The sequence below is a fragment of the Argopecten irradians genome, chromosome 1, assembly GCF_041381155.1.
Source record: "Argopecten irradians isolate NY chromosome 1, Ai_NY, whole genome shotgun sequence".
In the NCBI taxonomy this organism is placed as follows: Eukaryota; Metazoa; Mollusca; class Bivalvia; order Pectinida; family Pectinidae; genus Argopecten; species Argopecten irradians.
Genome location: NC_091134.1, coordinates 74,646,019 through 74,660,910, shown reverse-complemented (window position 1 = coordinate 74,660,910; position 14,892 = coordinate 74,646,019). Strand labels below are relative to the sequence as shown.

Genomic DNA, 14,892 nt, shown 5'->3' with positions numbered 1-14,892 from the left:
CTAGGTGATATGCATGATGGACATGGGTATTGACATGAGGTCAGCTAGGTGATATGCATGATGGACATGGGTATTGACATGAGGTCAGCTAGGTGATATGCATGATGGACATGGGTATTGACATGAGGTCAGCTAGGTGATATGCATGATGGACATGGGTATTGACATGAGGTCAGCTAGGTGATATGCATGATGGACATTGGGTATTGACATGAGGTCAGCTAGGTGATATGCATGATGGACATGGGTATTGACATGAGGTCAGCTAGGTGATATGCATGATGGACATGGGTATTGACATGAGGTCAGCTAGGTGATATGCATGATGGACATGGGTATTGACATGAGGTCAGCTAGGTGATATGCATGATGGACATGGGTATTGACATGAGGTCAGCTAGGTGATATGCATGATGGACATGGGTATTGACATGAGGTCAGCTAGGTGATATGCATGATGGACATGGGTATTGACATGAGGTCAGCTAGGTGATATGCATGATGGACATGGGTATTGACATGAGGTCAGCTAGGTGATATGCATGATGGACATGGGTATTGACATGAGGTCAGCTAGGTGATATGCATGATGGACATGGGTCATGTCTACCAGTACATACCTCTCAATAAACTGGCAGAAAAGAAATTTTAGTGGGACAGAGAGAACTTCATCATGAAATTGCCTTCATATTGAAAAATTCCTTATTTCATGTAATTGAATATTTTATTGCCTAATCAATATAGACGTTATTAAGCTAAGTACAGTATAATAATATGTAATCGGATTGGCTTCAAAAGATAAAACAGACTACAGCTAGACTGAGACGTACTCGCTGACCTGTCATTGAGTGGTTTGTGTAGAGATCAATTTGTTACTCAACTTACAAACAGACATGTTGTACTGCTACGTCTGATCATTGACAGGAATGTTCAATTGTTACTTTGCCCTTTCACACCGAGATTGCTAGTATAGTCAATCAAAATCAATATTTCAGTGCAATATCTACTATAATCATCTGATGGATGGCATTGTTTGAATTATTAGGTATGAATTGTAGCGGATCGAGTCTCCAGAAATAATGAGGGCCATCACATTGCCACCTAGAGTAATTGGGAACCTCTACAGCAAAGCCCAGGCAGTTGTTTCTCAGCTTCCATTGGTAGTGAAAGTGAATAGATGAATAACAGAATAAATACAGGTTAAACTACCTAAATCTGACACGTGACAAGGAGTAATGCTTGTTAACATGATAAATAGCCAGCTTCAATACTTCATTATTTTGAGATCCTATCTTATTAAGGTATGTTAAAGACTAATATCAGACACAGAGAGTGATCCACAATGACTTCCCCATCCATAAAGAACTAATTACTATCACCACAGTAGTACCTGTCCTAAGTACCTGTCCTAGCCTTTGTAAGTGTCAAGTATCCATCTAATTACTATCACCACAGTAGTACCTGTCCTAAGTACCTGTCCTAGCCTTTGTAAGTATCACCATCTAAATTACTATCACCACAGTAGTACCTGTCCTAAGTACCTGTCCTAGCCTTAGTAAGTGTCACCATCTAATTACTATACTAAGTACCTGTCCTAGCCTTACACCATCTAATTACTATCACAACAGTAGTACCTGTCCTATCGCCTTTGTAAGTATCACCTTCTATCAGGCTGGTGTAACAGATATGTGACATTTTAGTTAACATTGATATACTAGCCTAGATCCTGTAAAGAGGTTTATCACCGGCCTGTGTTTTCTATGTACACAACATGTGTATTTGTTGTGACTGATAACCGTTTATCTATTATTTTGAACCAACAACAATACCAGATATCCCTTATCAATGTACAGCTGACATATTCAAACAAAATACACTATCTCCTAAGATAAAGTTTATGGACTTTTTGATAAATCTAATATCCAATTATATATAATACTGCTGTTGTTCATGAATATATCCTATAGCTGTTTTATAAAAGAGACAATGTTTAACTTTTCCAAACGGCCTGGTTGACTCAGTTTTGAAGAAATTCTAAGTAATACAAATTATTGCCAGTGCATTTGTGTCAATAACAGACATTATGTATAGAGAATTTCATTAGTATTGCATTCAATAAAGAACACTTATCAAGTTTCATTTTAAGTAAGTTTAACCTTTTCTCTGAATTAAACTCATGTCAGTTTTTAAAAATACTGAGTCATTATTTCACATAATTGAATCTGGGGTGTGTCCCCTGTTATGCAATGAGACATGAGATATTTCTAGCTGTAAATACCTATGAAATTGTTTACCTTAACAGCAAGCCGTCACAAATACAGGATGCTTACCTTTTTACTTTGAAAAATATTTCCAATTAATTTTAAATGATATATAGATACAAGTGGTCAACCATTACTAGATATAACCCTGCTTTTATATACCAGCTATGTTAGATCATAATGTTAGAATACAAAATAACAGTAACATGTCCAGTTGTTTCAGATACACTCAGTAATATTTATTAATAAAGAAGCAAGCAGTCATAATAACAGTGTGTATTTTCTCAGTGAATTAGCTTCAGCTAAAAGTGTTATGTCTGTAATGTAATATTAGTAATGTCTATAACATTTCAATCTTCAACAAGGACATATATAATCATTCAGATCCCCCGCCAATGGAGATATCAAAGCTGAAGTAAGTTTGATTGTGGAGACTTATGTGTATGAAAAAAACCAGGAAAAAGGAAGTTGAGCTAAAGAAAGATGGAGTATAATTCAAGTAGAGCGGGGCTGCAATTGTTGAATCAGGTATACAGCCTTGACATTTATATTAGACTATATACACAAAGATGGGTGGAGTTTTGCAAAGTTACATTTACCATTTACCATGATATTTTCAGCAATGTTTCCATGGTAACGGAAAAAGTGCAAAAAATGAAAACCTAAAAATAGCAAAAGGCACTACTAGACCATAAACAGAAAGTGTCTATGAAGTTTCGTGGAAATATCTCTGCTGGTTTTAGAGTTATGTTCCGGAAATGAACCTGCTACAAAAATATGATATTTTCAGCAATGTTTCTATGGTTACAGAAAAAAGCACAAAAAGTGAAAACCTAAAATAGCAAAAGACACTACTAGACCATAAGAACAATGTGTCTATGAAGTTTTGTGGAAATATCTCTTCTGGTTTTAGAGTTGTGCTCCGGAAACGATTCTTACACAAAAATCTGCCATTTTCAGCAATGTTTCCATGGTTACAGAAAAAAGTACAAAAAGTGAAAACCTTAAAATTGCAAAAGGCACTACTAGACCATAAGACTAATGTGCCATTGGAGTTCGGTGCATATATCTCAACCGGTTTTCCAGTTATGCTGCAGAAACGAACCTGGTACAAAAATATGATATTTTCAGCAATGTTTCCATGGTTACGGAAAAAGTGCAAAAAAAGAAAACCTCAAAATAGCAAAAGGCACTACTAGACAATAAGAACAATGTGTCTATGAAGTTTCATGGAAATATCTCTGCTGGTTTTAGAGTTGTGCTCCGGAAACGATTCTTACACAAAAATCTGCCATTTTCAGCAATGTTTCCATGGTTACAGAAAAAAGTACAAAAAGTGAAAACCTTAAAATAGCAAAAGGCACTACTAGACCATAAGACCAATGTGTCTATGAAGTTTCGTGGAAACATCTCTTCTGGTTTTAGAGTTATGCTCCGGAAACGAACCTGGTACAAAATTATGATATTTTCAGCAATGTTTCTATGGTCACGGAAAAAATGCAAAAAATGAAAACCTAAAAATAGCAAAAGGCACTACTAGACAATAAGAACAATGTGTCTATGAAGTTTCGTGGAAATATCTCTACTGGTTTTAGAGTTATGCTCCGGAAACCATTCGTACGGACGGACGGACGGACGGACGGAACCCATTTGTATATATCCCCCGCCAACTTCGTTGGGCAGGGGATAAAAATTGTTTTCTTGTCTATTGCCTGATCATTATATAATGGAAAAATGGCAGAATTGCAGAATTGCCAGTGCAAGTAATAAATCCATCAGAGGAGGTGTGCAACACTTGACCAGGATGTAGGGTTTATTTGTAACCTTTATAAAAACCTTCAACATGAACACTATTCTATCACCACGAAGAGAGAGTTATAAGCCAAGCATTAATCATTTACACAAGCAAACATTAGACCATATTGTAAAAGGTCAGTCATTGTTATATATCAAACTGGTTTCTGGACCAACTGATCAATATCAAACTCTGTATAAATATCAAAGTTCAAACAAATTAAGAACGACCAGAAGATGAAGTCTTGTAAGGCCTAAACCCAGTATGTAGAACTAATGAACATGGCACCATGCATCACACTGTAAATCGACTGAGCCAGTGACTAAATATCATGGTTCAGGATATCTACAGCATCATATGATCACAAGTTGTAAATCGACTGAGGCAGGGACTGAATATCATGGCTCAGGATTTCTACAGCATCATATGATGTAACAATTAGCCCGGACAGCATCACAATCACTGGTGATCCGATTCCCCTGTTATCATTTATCTTATTGTTTAATTTCAATACAAACTGTAAGTGAGCTATTCCTATCAATAATGTATACAACATTATAAATCATCGAGATGTCATTGCCTCGGTTAGCCTGTTACTACTGATGTTGGCTGATATTGCTTTAGGACAAACCTAAGTTCTATATCCATTTGAACTGACGAGAATTTGCTCCAGTTTTCTTATATTGATTGTTTTGTAAATTGTTATAATGTTGTATGGTGTAATGTGTAACAGAAAAGTAAGGTTATAAATCGAAACAGACTTATGTTGAAACAGCAGCATTGTCTTGGAAGATCCATGGCTGAGTGAAAAAAGGCTTCATTATTTTTGTTAGAACACCTGCAGTCATGTACAAAGATAAATGGGTAATCTGAGTTTTATACAACTAAAATTGAAGGAGAAGAGCTTTCTGTAAAATATCCTTGAGGATTCATATCCATTACCTTAACATAAAGTAATAAAAATCTGCTTGTAAAGACCGGAGGTCCAACAGACCAACAATTAGGACACTGGTAAGAACAAAGAATTGGATTAGACCTGTAGCATTTGGTTTTGTCAAAAGTGCCAACAATCCAAGACTGAGTTCGGAACCCTGCTTTATACAACATTATGACTCTCTTCTATCAAAATGTTTAATTTCAGAGAAACGTACAACCTCAATTAAATCAAACATACATAACTCATTTTATTTAACTGTTGGAATATTTTTACAGTAGATCTGTCTTTGATCACCCCATCAGCTTCGTTTATCTACATTTATCATTTATATACAAGTATTGGGGCTCGTTTAAAACAGATAAATCCAGGGTTAACTGTGGAGGTTTAGGTTCGTCAGTTAAAGATAGGATTTGTCAGGGGAGACAACTACAGTTGTATCGGCTCGGCTGACTGACGTCTATAGAATTTAACTGTTCATCAATGTAAAGCCAGACTGAATCAAAATAATCTTTCAATATCATGTGCTATGAATTCATAATGCTTTAAATGGCTTACTGGCGTCTACAAAAACAGGAAATGGGTTTTACCGGCAAATTGAACTAAATTCAGTGACTAAATTCAAATTCATGTTGAGAATTTTCTTTTTGACAGTAACTCTGAAGATATGGGCTTAGCCATAAAAATCCTATTACTTAACTTACAATGCATTCCTCATCCTCCAATTATTTCAGGTTACGAAGAATAAATCCCATAGCTGTACCTCATCGGATTATGTAAGTTTAAAGTACAGCAATATTGTCAGCCCACCAGCAATTAATATGTTATGGATTCACTTTTCTGCCTGACAGTTTAAGGGAACACAATTTTACATGATAAATACCAAAGTTGAAACATCAAACACTGGTTAGCTTTATAATAATTTTAAACTGATTCTTAGATCATGACAAAACAGTAAGTCAAGTTGACAATAAACCTTTGATTAAAGAAAACCATTTTCAGCTACAGCTGACATTGTTAAGTAGCATCAGACAACAGAAAAAACAATGTGCTCATTATATACTTCTAACTGTTAACATTTTACAGTACACGAGAAAGTGATCTATTTCTGTAATTAAGTAGCAAAGACCTGTGGTACTCCTTTACCATGTGAAGGAGATGTAGGCATATAACTGAACCCGAAAAGCCTTCATTATTAGCATATTTACTTGTCAAAGGAGACTCTGCCTACAGATCGGTCCATTAAAATTATCGAAATGTCTCGCTGTCTCCGCGTCGGCTTATCTCTCAAGGGGGACAATCGCGGTGACATGTCACCATGAATCGTCACCGAGAATCTTCAAAGCGGCGTCTCCGCGACCCATCGTGATCACGGTGATCCGCCATGTCACCATGATCCGCGGCGATCGTTTCATCGCGGATCTTCAAAGCGGGTCGCGGTAGCACAGTCCCTGAGTGTCACGGTGTCAGTGTTACGCTGGCAAAGATTACCTGAGATATGTGTTCCGTCGGCAGACGGTGAAACGTTGAGTCATATCGAAAATATAGAACAGTTCATTATAGAATACGATATAAAATATAAATAATTGATAATCTTTTTCATATTTTAATGTGATCGTAAGATACGTTTTCTATCAGAAATTTCCAATGTCTGAAGCTTTTGTTTTTCTCTAACACAAGTGACCTATAACTTGGACACGCTTGTTCATTGGTGGGCAATTTTATGAATATTAATCCAGCAAAACTTGCAATATTTATTTAGCAGAACCTGTAACGGTAAATAACTTCTGTCACTAAAAAGATTCCCCGTCTTCTGGCATATTTTGTAACGACATTGAGAATGAAACCAACTTCATTTTAAGCGGAACCGTTAACTTTACAGCGAGAAAAATTCTTTTAAAATTTGGAACGACTTTTGTCTTCTAATGATCTACAATTTCTACAGGATTTAGGCCTCTTTATTAAAAACTCTGAGGAAAGCGGCCTTGATAATTGTTTAACTTGTTGTTTAAATATACTGTGTTCTATATGTTTTTCACTGCCCTTTTGTATGAATGGTTAAGGGTTAACCTAATCCTAACCCTAACCCTAGAAAATAATAAAGCTGTTTTTATGTCCCACACTGATCGGTGACACTCAGTGGAAAACATTTTTTTTATGATTGGCTGACCAAAGCAAATCCTCTGTCGATAGAAAGCGTTGCTGTAACATGAATATATGTTTTTCAAAATCTCTTTTTTATTAATCAATGTATTCAAGAGTCATAAAAACGTATTCATATACGTATAAAAAGACAATCGTACAAGTATTTGCTTGTCTCGTGAAATACATACATGTTTAGAGTATTTAAGGTGAATAATCGACTTTCTACATTTGTATGTTACCGTACTGCATAGCTGTCCTAATTTCGAATACAGCGTTGATAAAATAACATTGTTTACATTAAAGTTTTTTTTACTTAGCGATGGGTTTAATTTCAATGTGGCTTATCTGAATGATCTTGAATTTTATAAGAAACCGAGGATAAGAGATATGAAGCTTCAGATAAATGTGTTATAGATGTAAAATTGTAGTATTTAGCCGCTAATGCTTCATATAGTTAGCGATGCATATGCCGTAAATCTCTAAATATTTATTATAAATATTTCAGGCAAAATGGATATATAATAATTCAGGATTGTAAGATTTTCATGATATAAGATGTGGGAAATTAAGTTACGTATATTTTTGGTATAATAGATATGCATGTTGATAATGTGATTTTGAAAAGAAAATGTAATAAAAAAGTCAGAAGAGTACTAATGTTCTTGCTGTGACTTTATCGCACAGGTGTTTCACTGGTAAATCGTTTCCTAAAAGAGACTATAACTTACCTGTAATTAGCCCCTATTGTTCTCTATTCGTCCTTATTAAAATAGGATATAGCTCGTCATTTACCTGTACAACATCGATCACCATGGGATGTGTTAATTACACGCGTCCTAACACCCCTTCCTCCTCCCGACAGAAATAATAAATGTATTAATTATCAAAACTACAAAACTTAATGTGATTTTCACTTTTTTATTATTATTATCAGAAGCATATATCATATATGTATATATGTTTCTGTTATTATTATTTCTGCGAAAGCAATTCAAATATTAACGAAACTGTCTTACAGAACATTAATGTCCAAATCAATTTTTTAGAAAAAATCCACGACAATTGAAAGATTACTCACGAAAATAGCTAAAACAGATAATAAAAATATAAAAACAATATTACAGACACGCTGGGTAATATTGTTCTCGTTATGTTGAAAATTATCAACGTACGAAGAACGCAACTCGGGAGATTTGTAAATAAATTCGTGAAGTTTAAAAATCATTAACATGACGAGTTTGAACACGGAAAGAGGTGAGATTTGGCATCTACATGTAAATATTTTTTAAACGCAGTTATTTATATATTAGTACTTGTATTTATATGAAAATGGAAAAGGGAATAAAAAGATGTAAACGTTTGCATTTCTTCAGATACAAGAATGTCCGTAATGTACGAGTATATCTACATGTAGAACACGTGTTCAGAATTCGAACTGAGCAGGTACGTTATATTGTAAGCCTTCACACGTACTGAACGCGTGTCAAATCAGACACGGATATACGTTTTTGTTCATATCAATAAAAAAACCTGGACAATTAACTTCTCACACGTGTTCGTTGTTATTTGTACCTTGAATCTCTTCAATTCCCAGCGTGACGCGCACGGGTATTTTACCTGTACAGGTATAAAGGTCACGACAGGTGTTACCTTGTGTCGACCCTCTGTCGCTGGCCACGGGCGGAGTTCACCTGTAATTAACACCTTCTTGGGAGGGAGATTAACTCTATACCCAACTTACCTGTGCCCCGTACAATGTGACAGTACATTTCACGTACTGTCGTATTTCAAAGTTTTGATGTTTACAATATGCTTTCTTATATATTACGTTGGAATGAATGAATAATTATTTGTTTGTAACTGTAAATTGCAGAGTTGCTTGATGTGATATGTGATCAAATAACTTTGTTTCTTACACCGGTTACAAATATACGTAGAAAATTGTCGCAATGCAATTTTACAGTAATCTTCAGTGTACATCTGCATCACTATCTTCATCGTTGTTGTCATCAATGATTTTGCATAATTGACTTAATTTGAATATAGATAACTGGAAGGGGAATATTTTCATTCTTTATATCTTGACTATATGCATGAACTATATATAATGAGAGAACTGCAAATGGCGAAACACGAATTCAAATGTTTAATCTTTATTACAGTAGCTGTACTGTGGCGTACATGTATGTACATGTAGTACGTACATTTTTAAATGTACATGTGCGATCCTAAAATCGATGCCTAGTCAATTGTAAGCAATGAACTTTTATGTACACATATACTGTATATCTATAATTATAAATGCACACCCTAGTAATACAATGTATAATCCTTTATGAAAAATATTCCGAGAATACGTTTTTCATGGTAAGCGGAAGAGCCTTTTGACAATCTGAAAAATAAAACAAACGTAAACTTGTGATTGATGCGGGAAACACTATAAAATGTTACTTATTACAATTGTTGAGTTATGAAATATCGATAATAGAAATCAAGCATATAGATGGAAATTTGATGTACTAATAATGCATTTTAAATGTGTTTGTGTGAAAATCGTTTATTCGTCATTTCGACACCATGATACTATTTGATACTATTTGTACACGTAATTTGTAAACGTACACATGTACGTGTAAAGTGGAAACTTCATATCGAGTTCAGTCGTTTTTTACTTCATTGTGTTATTATCAGTAAAGAGATGTTGTAATAATTTGTTATTCTTAAAATATCGGGTGAATGAGACACTTTAGAATAATACCATTCTTTCTTAATACATACAGTTGCACATGTAATTCATTTTGTAAACGTACATTTTGTACCTGTAAAGTGGAAACTTCGTATTGAGTGCTGTCGTCTTTGACCTCATCGTGTCCATATAGTTTTCAAAGGCAAATGTTTATATGGTATACAGAAATTTTAATCCTAAACATACTCCCGTTTTTTATACTTTCGTTTGTATTTCAGAACGTCAAGATCCGTAATTTATTTACCGTCAAGCCATTTCCGTGATTATAACAATGGTATTTCCGGTCTATGCTTGCCGATCGTTTAGCGTTTTGCGTAAATCGTTATTGCGTTAATCGTTGATCGTTAATCGTTAGCAATCGTTAGCGTTAGCTAACGGACGGATTTTTTGAGTTACGTTTGCGTTAGGCTGGGAACGTTAAACGGTTCAGGTACTGTAACTATCTATGCAGAAATGTCAGCAAAACTTGGAAGACAGCATTGGAAAGGGAATAATCCAATCTCCATTTTGGTGTATGACATTTAGGATCGGTCGGTAAATAAAGAAGAAATCGTGAATTAAAAACTTTTTACTTTACGATTGCGCTTCTCAATTTTATAAGTTATTATTTTAAAATGAATCTTTCCGTCCTTTTGTATGGGCGCTGCTTAAGCATTCCGTGTAAAATGGAATATTTCATACTATTGATTTTGATTGATACATAACTCTATTTACCATATACGTATCGTATAGATTATAGATACCATATATCACCATGGGATGTGTTAATTACACGTGTGTCCTAACACCCCTTCCTCCTTCCGCGGTGAGTTATGTACCTGTATACTTCACAGCTGGTTGCATGTGTGGAGAGTAGAGCCATATAGTGAGTAAAATACAGGTAAGTTGATAACTATCGATACAGAAATGTCAGCAAAAATTGGAAGACAGCATTGGAAAGGGAATAATCCAATCTCAATTTTGGTGTATGATATTTAGGAAAGATCGGGAAATAAAGAAGAAATCGTGAATTAAAAACTTTTTACTTTACGAATGCGCTTCTCAATTTCATAAGTTATTATTTTAAAAATGAATCTTTCCGTCCTTTTGTATGGGTGCTGCTTAAACATTCCGTATAAAATGGAATATTTCATAGTATTGATTTTGATTGATACATAACTATATTACCATATACGTATCGTATAGATACCATATATGTACCACACAAATTACGCAGTGTTTGTGTGAGCATATACACTTAAACACAATACAAAGTACTATTTTTTTTTCTTCGATTTGGTCTTATATTTATGGAAAATTGATCTAATAATTATGAACAAAATTGTCTAGAAATACATGCCATAGTTCGTGTACTAATTCCCAAACCCCCTATTTTTTGATGACATCAGTCTATATAGAGACCGTCTTATTTAAGACTTCGTGTCTAATTTGGTGACCGAGTCGAATATTGCAGCGGTGATCTAATTTTCAGTGGCGGGTCTAATTTTGATGACCCAAGCCTAATTTTATAGTGGTGGTCTAAGTTTCAGTGACGAGTCTAATTTTTAGCGACTGGGTCAAATTGTGATGGCTCAGTCTAATATTACAGCAATTATCTAATTTTAACGACCGGGTCGAATTTTGATGACCTCAGTCTAATTTTATAGTGGTGGCCAAATTTTCAGCGACCGGGACTAATGTTGGTGACATCAGTCAAATATCATAGAGACGGCCTTGGGTCAAATATTGAAGGTTCAAAGGAGTTCATTGACATGTCCTTATTTTGTGTTTTAAAGTTTCTCTACTAGTTTGAATTTTGACACCATTTTCTAAAAAAAAATATCACTTATTATCTATGTCTTAAATTTATTCGACGGCCGAATTACGACGACCTTATCTAAACTTGCCAGACCGCTTTATAGCTATACCAATATACTTCCAAGAATTCATGTTTACAAGGATTGATGTTTACAATAAGAACTTAAAATAAAATCGGTTTCTAAATATAAGTTTCATACACATTGTGAAATGAAGATGACTTTTATTTTAAGATAAATGTGTGCAACCCTCATCCGCAGACTACACTCTTCAGCCTCCCGCTGTGATAGACAGATTTACCTGTGTCCGGCCAGCTAACTGGTCATCGGAAGCAAGGACGAATAAATCCATGTCGGAAGATTATCCAGAAGCCGTCAGTATCATCTGTCTCTGGCGTTAAGTTATACGTAATGTTGTTCATTAATAAAATTCTTGCAATATTCCGGACGAATTTTACGTAGGTATGTCGTCACGTGCCGAAAAATGTCCAAATATAACCACTACAGCTTGACACGTATGTGTTGTCATAGCGACGGCTGCCCCAGATCATAGCCACGGGCGTTTACCTGTAGACTTTTTTTCAAAATGTAGGGTGTGCAGTCAGTTATGGTTTTTGATTATCGATAGACATCATGTCTGTGAACATTTAGCAGCACCATTGAAATTTCGATGATGAGTTTTATTTATATATTCGTCCTTGATATATTATTATATATCGTGAAGTATTATTTCGTATTATTTACAATAATAAAATTAACCAACCTTGTATACAGGCGGAGGAAACTTTCAAGCTGTGACAATGATTTTATTTTCATACATGTAAACATACCGTTGTGTAAATATTACGAACTAATATTTCTGCTACCGATCTTGGTAATTAAGGGAAAAGTCAATTGTTTTCTGTAATCAAAAGTGATTATTATTTCTTTGGTAAAATTCCAATATTCCCTGTGACTACACATACACATGAATACATGTATCATATCAAGGACTGATACGTCCTTCATTATGTTATCCAAGACCCGACCCGGGTAAGCTGATGTCTCCTAGTTCTTTCATGATATATGGCATGATTCTAAACCGAACGTTTTGTATATAAGTAATTATGTCTAACAATATATCTTGAGAGCAGATTTATTTCATTTTCGTGAATTGGCGGCTTTAATTATACATATAAAGTTTTGAGAACCGCCATAACACAAATACATATATATGTATCTTAGTGGAGTGATATATATCGATCCATTTTTTCTGACAAAAAAAAACCATTCAGCTTTCATACTGTACATGACTTGTTCATATTTTGCTGAAATTCATTCATTAATTAGTGTCTTTATTTATAAAACAGATCATGCACGGATGTGAAGAAAAAACTGAGACTAGAGACTTCTTAGCTGATGTCACGCTGTGTTGTAATCTCTAACTGTATACTTCGCTGGTCAACATCGTCTCAATACGGTCTCATGAGAGGGGCCAGATTACGTAAGAAAGAGAAACTATCCACGGGAGTGAGCAAATTGACCATCATGTAATTTCAATTCACACTGTACACAGGTCTTGGCCCAATTTGTACATTAACATATAGCAAGTGTATCATGTGTATGTATTTTTCAATCAGATTGATGTATTTATACTAGGAACAGTAATATTATTTACAATGGCATATCGAAAAAAGAACTATTCAAAAGCAAGGATTTATTAGTGAAAACTAATAATTCCTTATCAAAAGTAATGCATAATGTCAGAAAAGATATTTCTGATAATTGCTAGATTTCGGATATTCAATTCTTTGTGAGTTTTGGTCAATATCGACCATTATTTGATATACATATGATAATAATGATAATTCATATGACCAATAAACGTACTGCATCACTCTGTAGATGATTGCTTAAAACAGATATTTAGAATATTTTGATATACTATGCAAATCTTTGCTTTAAAGAAAGAAAATCACGTATATTGAACAGAATATATTCAAATGAATATCAGGATTACGAGCCGCACACATCTAATACGTATACAGGGTGATCCCTTTAGACTATTATTTTAGCATTAGTTCAAATGCAATACTTCGTAATATATTCATATAATCATATCATCATCCTAATTGGTCAAGAAGCTTATAGCTTAATCATACCGAGGATCAGGTATAATTGTGTGTGTGTATATATATAGTTGTAAATTATCATAGCCCCATATCAGACATACATTATTTGTACTTTACACTACAAAACAGCCCACTGCCGGTAATGACGTCACAAGTTCGGTTATTCCCCCAAATCAGCAGTCGCATGAGTCGTTATACAGGTACAAAATGAGCAATTTTGAGGGAGGTATCTCGGTATAGCGGCCGATTTTTATGCGGTTTTGATATCATTGTCAGGAAATTTAACAGAATAAAATATCAAAATATAATTTTCCTTTCCGTGTACAACATAAGCGAGTCAACATGAGCCATATGAGCGAGGTACTTCGACAGCGGTATCGTTGCCAAGACCAAGGACGTATATGAGACTTATAAATCCTTGCCCAGACGATTTTTCCTGAGATGTGCATAAGGCCATGCGATTTTTACGGGTTTTCTCTTAATTAATTTAAACGGCGCTTTAATTTCAGCTAAATTTAAGTGTCCGAATGAGAACCAGAGAGACAGCGATTGGCGATATATGACTGTTAATTAACTAAATCTGCCGATATATTTGAAATCTTCTGATCCATAGTACGTGTTTAGTGAATAAAAGGATAACATTAATTTATTAATTTTTAATTCATATATATCTAGAGATTCTGCACTATATGTGCACTACCTGTGATGTCAAATACCAGTACATGGTTTCGCTGGTAGAATCGTCGTGTGACCAAGACAAGGGTCATACCTCTTAGCACAGGGAAATACCTACCGTGATCCAAGATGTCAAGAGTTTTTACACTTGGATACAATTGTAAGTGTAACAAGAAGTGAAATTATTGAACCTGGAATATTAAGCATGACATGATGGATGATTAAAAATACCTTTACCATACATATTGTTGTTTGAACACCAAAATGTGCTATTCTAACAATTTAAACTAGATCATTTAAATAAGTAGAGATAATCACTCACCGTAGTCCACACCAGAATTACAAATCGAAACAAATTTTTTACAAAATTGCATCAGCAAATCAAAGTGTGAATTTTTTTTTTCTATACAGAGACATCATCTTGTAAAT

General features: G+C 34.6%; 1 protein-coding gene across 1 annotated transcript in view; it reads right to left on the bottom strand.

Annotated features, from left to right (window-relative positions):
* Positions 1–14,892, bottom strand: part of LOC138307923 (protein O-mannosyl-transferase TMTC2-like) — an 82,628-nt gene that overhangs the window by 30,449 nt on the left and 37,287 nt on the right. The gene's annotated exons all lie outside the window — the stretch shown is intronic.